General features: G+C 64.1%; 2 long non-coding RNA genes across 5 annotated transcripts in view; one reads left to right on the top strand and one right to left on the bottom strand.

The window, feature by feature from the left end:
- Positions 1-8,023, bottom strand: part of LOC127750981 (uncharacterized) — a 28,782-nt gene extending 20,759 nt beyond the window's left edge. For 3 of the 4 annotated variants that reach the window (XR_008011926.1, XR_008011929.1, XR_008011927.1), the window contains exon 1: positions 7,704-8,023. This is a non-coding gene — a long non-coding RNA (uncharacterized LOC127750981). Of the gene's footprint in view, positions 1-4,265; positions 4,870-7,703 lie in introns of those variants that run through there. The other variant, XR_008011928.1, reaches the window with a different exon arrangement.
- LOC113201726 (uncharacterized) overlaps positions 1-12,352 on the top strand; it is a 113,371-nt gene that overhangs the window by 90,853 nt on the left and 10,166 nt on the right. The gene's annotated exons all lie outside the window — the stretch shown is intronic.

Raw genomic sequence — 12,352 nt, 5'->3', positions numbered from 1 at the left:
GGGGAAGGGCAGGGCGTCGGCGTCGTCGGCGCGGGAGATGTGAACTTTAGCGGAGCTCTCCGGTCCGGCCGGAGAGAGGGAGGACCTGGACTGGACCAGCGGCTGGCGCGCTGCCCGGACGCTGTTCGCGCATGACCAAGGTGTAGGTGCTGCGTGGCCTTGTCACACGGGATACCCCGCCCGCCGCCCGACTCGGTCGAGGGCTGGTCGAGGGTGTCTCTGTCGTCCTCTCCCGGGTGCTTGTGCTGGTGCCCGGCCGGGTACCGCAACGCGCACCGCGCCCGAGTCACGTCCGGGGGCCGTGCCGTGCGTGGTCGGGTTGCACCCTCTTCGACGCGAAGGTCCACGACGCCGATGGGGCAGCGTAACTCGCGGGCGGCGCGAGGGCGGATACGTCGTTGTGGACGCGGAGCAGGTAAACAACGCCAAGGAGCTGGACTGTGGGCGGGGCGGGGCGGCCACTGGGCGCCCAAGCAGCAGCGAGGCGCGGGCCTCTGGCCGGGGGCCGTCATGTCGGTGGCGGGGGCGGGGGGAGGAGGGCAGACCGGGCGGGACGGTGGCCGTGTCGAATGGGGGAGTGAGGCACGCTGCTGTCCAGGGGCCGACACGGGATGAGCGGGGCGGGGCGTCCACGAAGCTCGGGGCGGCCACACACGTTGTCCGCCCGGACGGCCGACGCCTTTTGCTCCTTGTAGTCCACGCCACGCCGCGCCCTCCACGGCCTCCATCATCAGGCTCACGGCACGCTCTCGCGCCCACCGCCGCAGGTACGGCAGTACAGCGACGGTTACCAAGGGCGCCCCGCCCCGCCACGCACAGCGGGGTCCTCATGTCCGCCGCACGTGCTGTGCGGCGCTGTGCGGCGCCTCGCAGCCTCAAGTGCGCGGGCGGGGCGAGGCGGGCCCGGGGCGGCGGCTGCACACGCCGAGAGGCGTGGCGCGCTCGTGATCAGCGGCGAGAAAAACAGACTCGCGGCGGCGAGACGGCGGCAGCAGACAGGCGCGCGGGAGCCGCGCCCGATAGCGCAGGGCGGCGCGGGGCGCCCGGCAACAGCAGGGTCCACCCAGAGGGTCAACCCACCCACCGGGCAGAAGGGCCAGGACGGCCAGCAGGGCCAGCGGGGCCAGCAGGGCCAGAAAGGCTAGCTGGGCCAGCAGGGCCAGCACTGCGGGCCCTTCTGGCCCGGCCCGACGCAAGTAGCCCAAGTCCCCAAACGTCTACATATGCTCCTTGCCGCTGCGGTGGCCGTCCTGTTCCCCGCGTCGCACCAGCCGCCCCCGCTCTGTTCTCGACGCTTCTCCTTCCTGAGAGCCCCCTCCGCCGCGGTGGTGGTGGCGGCGCCGGCCCAGTTGATAAGGTGGCGTGTGTGAGGACTTGTCTCGCCCCTCGGCCCGCCGCGACACCTGCCCCCCCGGGCAGCACCTGTTATCAGCTGCAGACGGTGACTGCCCCGCGCGGCCCGGGCCCCGCAGGTGTCGAGCCCGGCGCGGAGCCCTGCCGGGGTGTAAACACGTCAAGGAACCCCGCAACTGACGCCCGCCAGCCGCGCAGTTACGGCGACACCGCCCGCCCTGCCGCGCCCACTCGCGGGCCGTCGCGGTGCGCACGCCGCGCAGCTCCCGGTGGCGCCGCCCGATGCTCGGCGGCCCCGGTGAGGCGCGGTGAGTCACACGGGCGCAAGTTCCTGCGCAGTTCAACAACTTGAACGATGGATCCCGACGACGCGTACAAGTGTACTACTGTCCTCTGCAGCTGCTGCGGCAGGGGCCGGCACCAGGACGACCCCTCGGCTGACCCCCGCCCGGGACCCCGCGGGTCAGGAAGGAGCCCCGTTATCTCCCATCGGCGCGGGTGCAGGGTAGGGCGGGACGCCAACGCGGTGCCAACGCCGCACCCCGGCCTGACCAACGAGGCCGCCAATAAGTCTGTATCTCTATCTTTTCCCTTTCACCTCCAAATTGGATTTGCGGAGCAGCATAGCGGCGCGGTCGCGGTTGGTCGGCGGGGAGCTGCGTGACGGGTCGCACGGCGACGGCCCGCGGTCTCCTCTGCCAACCCGCGAGATAAGGGGCCACAAGGGCGCGGGCGGAGCCACGGCAAGGGCCGGCCGGCGGACCGGTGGCTGTGCCCGCGGGGGCCGGGAGCGGGCCGCGGCCGGGGGGCGTTGACGTCAGTGACCGGGCAGTATCGCCGCCGCAATCACCTCCCGGGTGGTGCCCGGGGCGCCGCCGCCGCGCTCGCCACAAAGTCGATCGTGCTTTTCGCCACCGCATAGCCTCGCGTGGCGGGGCGGGGCTGGCGGGGCTGGCGGGGCGTGTGGTCCGCACACACAGGTGTGCGCACACCTGTACGCGCGCGGGGGCCGCGGCCCCTCGACCCCGCCCCGCCGCCCGTCGCGCACCCTCTCTCCCTCCCTCCACTATCCCGCGGCCCCGGCCCATCCTCGTCAGACCGGCTCGCTCCTGTGGGAACCGCCCGCGCCGGCCGGTCACAGCCCGCGCACACACCTCGGCGGGGACACGGCGACACCGCATACCCGCGCGCCTCTGTCGCGGCCCGCCCCGCCCCGCCGCGCCCCGCACAGCCCGCCCAGACGGACGACGCTCTAATTGCCTCTAAGTGCCATTCCCAGGGCTCTAGGTCCGCCGCGCCCCGGGCCCCGGGCCGCCCGGCTAGCAGCACGTGGCCCCGCGGAAGCGCGCAAAAATAGTTAATTTCAAAATAATGTTCACCTAAAGTGCAAGTAGTGGAAGTGCGCGTTTTAGTCGCGTTTTATCCGAACCCATCAGTTGTCTGTTTTCTTTGTAGAAAACTTTGATAAAGATGCAATCACATCGAAAATATGAAAAAAGCGACTGTGTGTGCCACAAGTCGGCTTCCGAACCCGTTCTTTATATATCTACCACGCAAGAGTGGCAGTATGAGTGTATATCAATGGCCCGTTTTATCCAGCCCGGATATCAGCCGCGCACCATAATAGCCCCATGATAGTGACGGATAGCGGGCGGGGCGCGGGGCTTGTCGCAGCGGCCGCGGAGTGATATGAACGGCTGGCAGGTTATTTACCTGACGATGATAACGCCACAGCCCTCCAAGGAGCCCCGCCCCGCCTGCCCCGCGGAAGCAGCAGCAGCAGTCACTACCTTTGCCGACGTGCACCACCGCGACTCCGCACCGCCATAGCCGGGTAGTGATCGCGGGGGCCGCGCGGGGTCAGGGAACACGCAGCGCCACCGACACCTTTTTATTTTTAGCATCCGGCTCGGCGGCGGCGGCGAAAAATACTACTACGCCTCGTTGTTGTTTTCCAACAGCAAATAAAAGAAGTCGCGCGGCGGCGGCGGGGAGCTCTGCTTCTGCTCTGATCGGGCCGACGCCGCCGCCGCTGCCGCGTGACTCGCGCCGCGGAGCAGTCGCGGAGCGGAGCGGCGAACGTGACCAGCGCCGCACAGACACGGGCCGCGCAAAATAACAAGCACGTTTTCAAAAGCTTCTGCTGCGCGGAGAGAAAGGACGTCACCGCGTGACCGGCCCGCGCGTCAGCGCGTCAGCGGGCGGTGGTGGTGTGATCTCAGGAGAGTCGAGTGGTCCCGTGCGGCGGCCGCGCGGGGGCCTCGGGGGGCCCGCGGGGGCACGGCGCCTTCCGCATGGCGACTATCTCCCTCGGAGGGGGGCTCTCCACGGCAGCTCAGCGCACTGAGCGGCGGTATGGCGGCGCGATTGCGCGTAAAGAGAGTCGGAGGAGGAGAAGGGAGAGGAGGTGCGGCGATGGCGTCAACGCGCCGCCGGCGTGCACACGGTGCAAGAAGACAAGTGCACGATGTACGGCGGCGAGGAGGATGCGGACACTCGAGAGAGCCTCCGCGCGCCGCGTGACAGTTTACTGTACTGCGGTGGTTGGTGACGGCGGCGGCAGCAGGGTGGGGCCATCATCAAGGCGTAGTGAAGTGACAGTGCCGCGAGGGGCGCGGGCTCACACACACACTCTCTCTCGCTCTCTCTCTCGCTCTCGCTCTCTCTTTCGCTCTCTTTCTTCTTCTTCTTTTTCACGTTTGCGTTGATAACACACAGCACTCACAAACACGACCGACACCACCCACCCGGCAAAAGCCCACAGACAGCAGCAGGCAGGGTGCGCGTGCCCGCCCGCGCGTCACCCGCCGGCGCGCACATCACCCCCGCCGAGTTACATCACCGTCACCACCACCACCACCACAACCACTACCACCACCACCACCACCACCACACTGGGCCCTGTCACCCACCGCGAGCGAGTATCCCCGCCGGTCACGTGTAGCCCCGTCCACGTGACCCGGGGCGGTGTGTCGTGGCCGTGTGTCTTCGGCGCGGCATCGCTCTGCATCTCGTTGGTCCCGATGCCGTGCGGTGCGGTGCGGGCGCGCGGTGCGGTGCGGGTGCGGGCGTCACCGTCACCACGCCGCCGTGCCCCTCACGTGAGGCGCGGCCGGCGCGGCGCGGCGAGGACGCCGGCTACCTGTTGCTTGCGACGACACGTGACTACTACTGGTGTGCGAGCGAGACGGAACATGCGGCGCGCGCGGCGCGAGCAGCGGTGCGAGAGAGACGAACGACTAACTGCCGTGGTTTTACCGCGACCGCCGCGCGCTCGCGCCGAAAAAAAACCGGTGCAGCGCGACGGTTATTACTTTGAGCGCGGCGGTGTGGGCCGCGGGTTATTGCTGTTATTTGGCCCCGATCGACGCGCGGCGGCGGCGGTGGCGAGCCCAGCGCAGCGCCTCGCTCGACACGGCGGGTCAGGCGCCTGCATAAGCGCGCACGGCGTGGCGAGTGTCGCCGCGGGGCGGGGCGGGGCGGCGAGAGGTCACAGAAGTGGAGTCGTGGCCGTGGGCTCGGCGGAAAGCAGGCCGCCGCCATGGCCGGGCCGCGGCCTGGCCAGGCAGGCGGCCGGCGGGCTGGTCAGACCGGGGTCAAAGTTGAGGACCGCCGCCCGGGCCCGGTCTGGTCTGGTGTCCGGTTCGGTCGTCGACGTGGCACGGCGGCGGCCCACCATGGCTGGCGGCCACCAGGATAGGCAGGCACTCGGACTCGCGGCGCGGGGCCGGCGGGGGGCTTCCCCCCACGGCGAGGTGTTGTAGGGCGACGGACCCTCCCCGTCATCCATATGGATGGAAGCGGGACTGACTGGGGCGGCCGCGGGGCCTGCTCGGCGAGCAGGTGCAGTGCCCGGCAAAGCAGGCACAAAAGTGCAAAAAGCATTCATTACGTTTGCACGACCACGACCGTGCTCGTGACGCATGGGGGGCGGACGATTTTAATATCTGTCGTGTACTGTACTGTATCGTTGCGTCGGTTCAAAAACCTGCGAAAGTGATCGGAGGTTGAAGGTGATGTTATAATATTCATCAATATATATTTATTTTGTCTGCAGCTCTGAGCCACCATGTGGGTGGGTGATTTACGCCGCGTGCAGTCACACTGTACCGCGCACGCGAAGGCGTTTTTGTTTGCCTTCGTGCCCTACGGTTGTGACGGGCGTGCTGTTCACTGATCAGTGATCAGCATTTTTATAAAGTCGGCGAAAACCTTCCACTGGAGGAGGCCTCAGCCACAAAACAAACAAAACCAACTGGAAGCGATTGAATGGTTGTGACCTTTTGCAGGTTGTTCATTTCTAATGTTGCTGCTGGCCGCGCCCCACACACACAACAACACAAGTGGCTGTGCTTGTCGCCGAGGCCCTCCGTGCGTCTCGCTTGCGCTATCTCGCGCGCCCTTTCTGTTTGTGTCGCCTCGGCTGCCATAATCTCGAAAACCTCATTTCGAGTAAAGACGGGTAAAGCGGCGGTGCGGCGGCGGCGCTCTGCCTCTCGAACGGCGCCAGATAGCGCCGCGGGGCGGGGCGGCCGGGGCGCGGCGGCGGAGGCGTTCCGAGAAGCTTCACTGTCGTCGGGGCAGAGGTCGGGCGCGTGTGCTGCACGCGGGGCGGGGCGGGGCGGGTTGAGGCTCTTGGTGGTGCTATGGTGAGGCGGCTGTTGCTGATGCCGCGCGGCTCTGCATCCGACTCGGGCCGCAGTCACAGCCGGACCTGATTATGGGCGCAAAGCGTTGCAGCTTTACTCCGCCGGCGCCTAGTGCTTCAATCCGAATAAAACCCACCCACCATCAAGTCACATACGAAGCAAGAGCGCTCGGGGTTATCGGTGCCCTCTCACTCTGCTTGCTTTGGCTGCTGCTGCTGCTTCTATACGAAAAACGTGAAAACTTTCCTCTCACATGTGAAGCTCGAGACCCGCCGCCGCCGCCGCGTCGTCCGTCCGTCCCCTCTGCGCGCACGTGCTGGCCTGGCCGAGTGTATCAGTATATTATATACACGACTGGGCCCCGCTCCCATGCGCCGGTCAGCGGATTCCATGACGTCCCTTTCACCTTCCTTTCTGTTTTTCGTTTCCGCTTATCCAGCACGGCGGCGCGTTGGTTGGTCCCCCCTCTTGGTCAATGCACTGGGTGTGTGCGCATGTGTGTGTGTGTGAGACCGCTGACAATACAGTCGCGATGGCGTGGCGTGCCAACAGGGGCCTAACGGCCCGTCCGCCCCGCCGCCAAGGGCGAAGGCTCCCCGACCCGTGCGCGGGCTGAGCTGACCGGCTGACCCGCGGCCGTGATACTAAACACCCGGTGGCGTGGGTGTCCTGCTGGTGTTGTTTTTTTGGCACTGCCGCGAATTATGAAAACCGCACGGGTGCAACAAGTACGTACAGTACGCCGACTGTACTTACTCTGGCTCACGCGACAACGAGAACGTATACGTACTTTGAACTTTCAAAGTGGGATTCCCCTTTCCCCCTCTCGCTCGCGACCCGAGGCGGTGTACCCACCCCCGGCGCCGTAGAAGGTGAGCGACGGTCGTTGAGGCGCGAACAAAGCGAGAGGTGGAGTGAGATGGAGCTATGGAGCGCCTCACTCGCACCATGCGGCTCCGACCGGAGAGAGAGAGAGAGAGAGAGAGAGAGAGAGAGAGAGAGAGAGAGAGAGAGAACCCTCGCCACGAATTAGAACAAATCAAAAAATGTCACCGGTCGGCGCACTCGGGCTATGTGCCCGACGTAAATATCCGCGCCCACCCCGCCTCGCCCCGCCCCGCCCCGCCGCGCCACGCCCCGCCGCGTCTCAATGGAGCCCCGGGGCCGGGGGTGGGGCGGGGCGAGGCGCTGTGTGGACTGTGGCCGTCGTTGCTCTCCGCCTCTGTCGTCGTCGTTTTGCCGAAAATAGAAGGCGGACTCATCATCAGCCAGACGCGGCCGCATATTTACTCTCTGGAGCAGCTCGGCTGCGCGCAGTCGCGTGTCGCGGAACGGGGCGGGGCGGGGCGGGGCGGGGCCCGGGCAGGGGGCGGCGACATGTTTACGAAACCCGTATACCGCGCCGATTAGGCTGGTCGTGCTGGCCAGCCTGGCTGCTGCTGCTGCTGATGGTGAGCGGTCTGGGGCGCGGCGGCGGTGGGGCGTGGTGGGGCGCGGCGGGGAGAGGAGAGGAGGCGGCACGTGGCCGGACGGCCCGCGGGCTGACGTGGGACGGGTCGGGACCGAGACTGGACGCGTGACTCGGGCGGCGAGAGTGTGAGGTTGTGTGCATGTGAGTGTGCGTGTGTGTCTGTGTGATAGAGAGAGGAGAGAGAGACAGAGAAGCGCGCAGACATGTCACGTGTCGCCTGCTGTACTCACAAGCACGGCTGCAGAGCTTCGCAAACGGGCCCAGAAAAACAACGCCGCCGGCGGCGGCTGGTCTTGGCCTCCATGTCGGTCGGTAGTATCGTATCGGGCCGCGGGCGAGCGCGGCCAGCGATCCCCCCGACTGCCGCAACGACAGCCCACCACCACCACGGCCCGGCAGTCGGGCGCAGGGCCGCAGGACCGCGACGACGGCCCTTTGCTCCTATCGTCCGGCTGCCCGCGCGGACTAGCAGCCGCTATACGGCAGCAGATCAGACGACAGGCAGACAATTTTCGCCACTGATAAATGTACACGGCCTATCTCGATTTGTTTCGGCGCCAAACAACCGCCGCCGCTGCTGTGTCGGCACGCCGCCGGCCGGCGCGGTCTCCCCCGCCCCGCCACCGAACGCCCCCCTGTGTGATATCTCTCTTCTATTCTGACATTCGGTCGCGCCGTCGCCGCAGCAGCGCTGCTCCGTGACGGGCGGAGGGCATCGCGGGTGATTTCGCGATGATGAAACTGCTGCGGAGCTTGTACAACAAAAAGTCATTCAGTACAGATGTATCGCCCTCCTGATTCAAGTCCCCGTAGTATGTATGTATACTGTAACGAGACTGTGTTGCATACATCCGGTCGCCAATCGGAGAGTCGTCGATTATATAATTCGATCCGCTCAGTCTCGAAATTGATATTGACATTGGTCAAATATGTACATAGTAGAGAGCAACGTGACTTTTATGGACTAAACGAAAGAAAAAACCTTTATCGCTTGAACTTTTCACCTCGCTTTAAACTTTTGCGGACAAATATGTTGTTAGCTGATAGCACGGAGGGTGAGTGGCCAGCGAATTGGCATACTAGCCCGCATGCCATGCGTGCGTGCAGGTTGCCTATAGGCTCGAAGCCATTCAATGCGCCACGGTTACAGACACAGTACGTGCCGCGCTTTCAAACAATTTCTTTTAGGCCCTTTCGGGGGGGTCGGTGGGGCTAACAACCTGGCGGTGACCGAAGACAAAAACGCCTCTATTGTACTTTGAGGGTGATGTGATATGATTGTAACGCGTTGCCCGCGCGGGGTCGAGTCCCCCGCGCGAGGGCCGTGCGGTGCCCTGGCTCGCCCCGTCTCTCTCGCACACCTGTGCCTGCAAGCGGGCTGTGTGTGTGAACGAGAGGAAAGGGCAAACAATCGTGTCGCCGCGTTGCGTTTTTGTCGTGCGAGTGGCGGCGGCCGCCATAGAGGGAGTGCGAGGGAGAGGGAGTCCTCGGGAAGGGCTGAGCGAGCAAGCTGCCGCCCCGCCCCGCCCCGCCCCGCCCCGCCCCGCGGCCACCACGGCTTCCGCTGCCGCGCGGTACGGTGCAGTACTCACTCACAGCGGGCTGCATGCGCTGCAGTGTACTGGCGGGTGGCGGGCGGGTGGTGTATACACTGCATATAACACACTCACGCAGGTTGAAGGCCGCAGCCGCACAGCCGCACAGCCGCCGCACCTGAGTGTCACGTGGGGCACGGCACGGCGCGGTGCGGCGGGCGCACGACGGGCGCGCTCAAGGAGACCTATTTCAAGCTGTATGGGAGGCCCGGCCCGGCCCGGCCCGGCCCCCGGAGGCCCCGCCGTACGCCCCGCGCGCACGTGCGTAAGTGTCTGCTCTTGTTTTTGTGTCCTTGCGGCAGCAGAGAGGGACCTTCGCGACGAGCGCCCACGAGCTGCACAGCGGGAGATATGCGCCGGCTATCTCAGATGCACTTGCTCATATAGATGAGCGCATATTCGCGAGCAAAATAGAAATTAGGTTATGTAAGCATTATGGGTCGTACGCGTCAGGTGGTACCACTCTCTGTCTATTGTCATCTAGACAAGCACTCAAATAACACAGTGTTCCTCGAAAGGGAACATTTTTTTTTCTAGCAGACTACTGGAACAAGCGAACGAGGCAGCAGCGGGGAAGGTCGACATCGCCGCGACCACCATACAGCACCAGGTCGATCCCCGTGACAAATGTCGCGCAGCGCCATTCGATACTTTGAGCGAATCGATATATCGTACCAGATTGTGTGTGCTGTGCCGCCAACGCACTGCAGGAAGCTCGAGGTTGACTGTGTGTGTGTGTGTGTGTGTGCAACGGCGCGACGTGGCGTCGCATGAGGTGCGCCTGCCCATTCCACTTTGTTTGCCTGCAGTGACGCACTTGCCCACCGCCCTCCCGTGCACACTCGGCTGGGGATGGTCCCCGATGAGGTCTGCTGTCGTGTCGCCCTCGCCGCTCGAACTTGACAAAAAGAAAAATGAACGAAAAAAATAAAAAGAGTGGAAAAACAGCAGCAAAAAGCAGCGCTCGCCACGTCACGCAATTGGACTTGAACCCGTGACCTGCGCGCCGGCGCACCGGGGACGCTGACCGGCGGCGGCCCGCACCCGCAGGGGCAGCACAGGGCGGGCCGACCGGGGCCGGCGCGACCGCCGCGACCTTACGGCGGCGGATACGACCTCTGCGACAGTGTCGCCGGGGCCGTGCGCACAATGAAAGTGTCGGGCATTCCATTTGCCCTCACGCGCACGTGTCAGGGAGTCACTCACAGTCACCGTCACTCACACCAACAGATGTAGGCTAAAGCCTGCGGTTTCCCCACGACACATCGCACCATCACATACATATAATAATAACGCAGGGGTCATCAATTATTGCTGTGCACTGAAAAGTGTGAAACTCGATGGTAGTGGACTTAGCAAGTGTTCAACTCCTCATGCACCACTGCTTTGGCTTTAGCGCAGTCCTGCTTATGGAAAGCGTGACACCAGAGTTGAACTCTTAAAAAGTGCAACTACTATCCAGTTGCACACTCCAAGTGCACAGCAATCGTAAGAGTTTGGCTCGAGGAGAAGAGCACCATGCTGTGCCGCAGTGCATGCGTGCGCTCGTGTTGCCTACCCGCACGGCGCTCGCTTCGCTGCCGTGATGCGTCCAGCACCCACTGGATGGCTGTTTATTAATTTTCTTTTTTTTCGGGTCTACCGTTGTCTTGTTGGGCAGCGTTTTATACAGTGTGTTGCGCTGCAAAAGGCGCTGCAAGAAGGTGGCAGGGCGGCTCGCTTTGGCGGCACCGCCACCAAATTTAGCTGCTTGCTGACGCCGCGCTCGGACCCGGGCGCCCAGCCCCGCCTTCGGCCCTTTCTGCCCACTCGGGAGTTCACTGACGCCAAAAATAAAATAAAAAGAAATTGATGTGCGTGATGGCCGTCCCCCCCTCGGGTGCCCGGCCGTGGTCGTTGGTCGTCGTGCGCCCTGCCCACGCCACCCTGCACCACCTCGCCGCGCGCTACCGCCGCTGATGGCTGCAGGGCCCGGCCCGGCCCGGACGGTGGGAGCCGCCGGTGCGGTGGTGGAAGCCGCCGCCGACCGCCCGGCCCAACCAAAAAAAGTCCCAGCCGCAGAAAAACGCCGTGGTTTTTACCGAGAATCGTGTAGTATTCCCCCGGCGCTGCGCCAAATGCTCGCGGTTATCGATTTTCAAGAAAACCTGCGCGCTTGCTTTCTCCTGCTGCTCCCCGTACGGTACTCTAGTCTCGAAAACCATCGACATCGACGACTTTGCACCGCCACGCCTCCCGATCTGTGGGGATCATCCGAAAAGCGAGTGGGTGGTCGATTGTCTTGTCTCCGCGCCTCCCGCTCGCGCACTCGACTATCGACCGCGCCACTGTGAGGGGGAAGACTACCGCCAGGGCGCGAGGAGGACGGGCAGAGGGTATTCGTGGATCTCGTCTGGCGAGATAAGGGGGAACGCACCACGAGCGTGGACACGCTGTGGACACCGCGGATCACGTGATATCAGATAGCGGCGGTGCGGCGCTCCTCGAGGCAGCCGCCATCGGGGGGCTGAAGTGATTGGGCCAGCGGGGGCACGGTCGAGGGGGTAGAGCTGTGGGGCAAGGCTCTGAGGTGGGGGTAGAACTTTGGGGGCAAGACTCTGAGGTGGGGGTAGTCGTAGGGGGCAGAGCTGTGGGAGCGTAAGATTTGGGGGTGCGGGCTGTAGGCCAAGACTTGTGGTCCACCATCATGGGGGTCGTCTTGTGTGGGGGTAGAGCTATCGGGCCAAGACTCTCTGGGGTGCGGGGGGCAGCGCCAGGGCAGCGCGGCCGCGCTCCCAGACGAGACAGCGCGGGGCAGGGCGGCAGGGCGGCGATTGCCCCGGGCCAAGTAGGTTATCCTGCGCGCCGGGGCGCGCCGGGGCCCCCGCTTCCTGGCGATAGTGCGGCGACGACGGCGGCTGACTTTTATTGTTGCTTCAAAGTCGCGATAATTTTAGAGGGACCGAAAAAGAGAAGAAAAGGGGTGGAGAAATGAAGTTTTTATTGCGAGATGATTCTGACCAAGGCAGAGGAAAGATCAGCTGAAAATCACATGCAAAAAGTTACTTTTTTGAGGTTTTTGTCAGAATGTCGGCTTCTAAGAGAAGTCGATGGTTACCCTGACCCTCGACCGTGAATTAAGCTTATAAAATATCCAACCGTGTGTGGAAAACAACATTTAAAACGAGTCAAACAAGAAATTCGCGACATATTATTGTCAGTCGGTGTGTCTGACTGTGAATGGGGTGGTCAATAGAGAAGAGGATGGAAGGGGGGGGGGGGGGGGGTCTGGCCCGTGGCCACCA

This window comes from Frankliniella occidentalis, unplaced genomic scaffold (genome assembly GCF_000697945.3).
Source record: "Frankliniella occidentalis isolate FOCC.00 unplaced genomic scaffold, Focc_3.1 Scaffold303, whole genome shotgun sequence".
NCBI lineage: Eukaryota > Metazoa > Arthropoda > Insecta > Thysanoptera > Thripidae > Frankliniella > Frankliniella occidentalis.
This window is presented reverse-complemented; position numbering and strand designations above follow the sequence as displayed.